The sequence below is a fragment of the Carlito syrichta genome, unplaced genomic scaffold (genome assembly GCF_000164805.1).
Source record: "Carlito syrichta isolate Samal-C Ts95f unplaced genomic scaffold, Tarsius_syrichta-2.0.1 Scaffold308825, whole genome shotgun sequence".
Taxonomy (NCBI): domain Eukaryota; kingdom Metazoa; phylum Chordata; class Mammalia; order Primates; family Tarsiidae; genus Carlito; species Carlito syrichta.
In genome coordinates this window covers 727,779-730,543 of record NW_007252921.1, presented here as the reverse complement: position 1 = coordinate 730,543, position 2,765 = coordinate 727,779, and positions in this window count along the sequence as shown.

The window sequence follows — 2,765 nt, the reverse complement described above, 5'->3', positions numbered from 1 at the left end:
CATGGATGCTCAATGAATAATTGTGTAGTGGGAAGACCACCAGAATAGGAGTTAACAACTGTTGTGAACCTTGCTTAACATTCTCTACTTGAAATGGAGCAGACTACTTAATTTATGAAGATCTCACTTTCCTACTTTAAATATAAGATTGAACAAAATGGTAGTATAAGGTCCCTTCCAACTCTAGATTTATATAAGATTTTACTTCCAGGTCCTATTTCCTTGTGTTATGTCTTCCTAGATTCTGCCCAGTTGACTGATTGCTTCAGCACAGCAGAATAAACATCTTGGAGAGATATGCATTATTACAGAATTAGTCTCATTCTAACCATATTTTAATTACTCCAAAGCCACACAAACTGACAGTTCTAGCAAAAGTATAATATTTTGTTTTAAATACTTATGAATTATACATTTAACTGCAATTTTTTTTTTTCTTTTTTTCCTAGTTGGAGTCTCCCTCTGTGACCCAGACTGGAGTGCAGTGGCACCCTCCCAGCCACCACAGCTTCACCCTGCTGGGCTCCGCCGATCCTTCTGCCTCAGCCTTCCAAGTAGCTGGAATTACAGTGCAATTTTTAAAATATAGGAAAATAAAATAATTATTTTGCTAGGGTGCTAGGGTCATTCGGTGATTGCTTTTCCCTATAAATTTTGTGCCATGTAAGGTACTTTGTGTAAAACATTTTTAGTGCTTTTATAAGACTGAGGATTATTGTCTTGAAAAAGATCCTGGAAAGAAAGTCAAAAGACCAGATTTGAGTTTTAACTTTGTTTTTCGTTTCTTCATGCATCATGTGTGGATAACAGTTTACAAAGGTGTTGTGAGAAGCAAATGAGAGATTAAAAAGCCTGTAATCCCAGCACTTTGGGAGGCCGAGGTGAGTAGATTGCCTGACCCCGCGAGTTCGAGACCAGCCCGAGCAACTTGGCAAGACCTCATCTCTACAATAAATCAAAAATTAGCCGCGCGTGGTAGCACACGCCTATAATTTCAGCTACTTGGAAGGCTGAGGCGGAAGTATCGCTGGAGCCCAGTGGGTCGAGGCTGCGGTGGCGCCACCGCACTCCAGTCTGGGCAACCGACTGAGACTCCAACTCAAAAAAAAAAAAAAAAAAAAGTGCTTTGAAACCTATATTGCAGGCAGGAGAAAATGTTGATATAGTATTGCAAAAGAATTACTTGCTGGCTAAACAATTTCCTGATGATATTGATGTTTCTCTTTATTCAAGACTGGGCAGTAGTCATTTGTTTCCAATTTGCTTGCCTGTACTGGGGAGAAGCTAGCCCAAGATTGCAATTCAGGAAGCAATAGGAGAAGCAGAAATATGTGTGGGCAGAGATTGAAAGCAAAGTTTAATGCAGAAAATAATCAGGTTGGCCTATATAAGGTGTTGACTCCTACCAGCAACTTTTGTAAGATAAGTTTTATGCATAGGAAGAATGATAATGCCTGGAAGGCAGCAGGCACATTACAGGAGAGACTTGATTAAACAAGCACAATTCAAATGAAGAATGTATGTAAATCTATGTACATCAGGTCAGTTCTGGGCCTTGAGTTTATAATTTTAAAAAATTGTAGAAGACAATATCTATAAGTCAACTTCAATAAGTAAAGAGTGGGATTAAAAACAATGAACAAGAATAATTAAACCAATCATGTTTATGTTATTACCCAATAAGTAATAATTTAGGATGTTCATTTCCCCAGATGATTTTCTGGGCCTGAGACAAGGAGTTGAGGAACAGCAGGAAGACTCTGTTGCACTAGTTTGTTTTTAGTTGGTTATTAGGATAACCTGGGGAACTTAAAAAAATATTTATGCCAGGGCCCATCCTGGCATGATTTCATTGGTCGTTGAAAGGGTCTGGATATTTTGTTTTTCAAAAATTCCCCAAGTTTTTCTAATGTGCCTGTGAGATTTACATTATCATAGAAAGTGAATTATTGGACTGGAAACGGCCAGTTAGTCTGCTTTACTGGAGCATTGAGCTCCAGTGGATTGGAGATTAGTAAAGGGTCTTCGAATTCACAATGAGGAGACATAATTTGATTTAGAGGCAAGACTCAGAGGGAAATAGGATATGGGAATGGTTGTCAAAAATGTTCTGACTGACCTCAATTAGTAGCTCTGGGTGCACTGGGAAAAGCAGCATTCGTTCAGCTGTGCCTACTGCAGGCTCTGTCCAGGGACTGGGATAGAAAACTTTGGCAGATCAGGATGAACACAGATGAGAATAGTACCGTATGCCCATGCTGCAGATTTAATTAACCTCCACCTTGGTGAGGCCAACAACACTTTATAAGAACAGGGTTTGCTGAAGAACAAAAAAGGACTTTGATGGCATCCTTACCAGCTTGGATTTAATAATAATGGTTTTAATACCTTATTTTTGCATTTGGAAAAACCGGTATGCTCCTGCATGAGCAGTAGATTTTATTTGAATTTCAACCATTTTCAATAATTTTCACTTAAAAGTTTAAGGGTTGCCCTGCCTATTGAGAGGATTCGAGAGGCCATACCGCAATTACCAACATAAAACATGCCTTTTGCATAAAGGATTGCTAAGCCTCAGGTGTTGTGTCTGTTGTTAGAACCATTGAGTAGCTTACTTAGTCACTCAAGCAATTACTTATTTGTGTTTTTTTGTTTTTGTTTGAGTTGGAGTCTTACTCTGTCACCCAGACTGGCATGCAGTGGCCACTCCCGGCCACTGCAGCCTCGACCTGCTGGGCTCTGGCGATCCTTCCGCCTCAACCTTT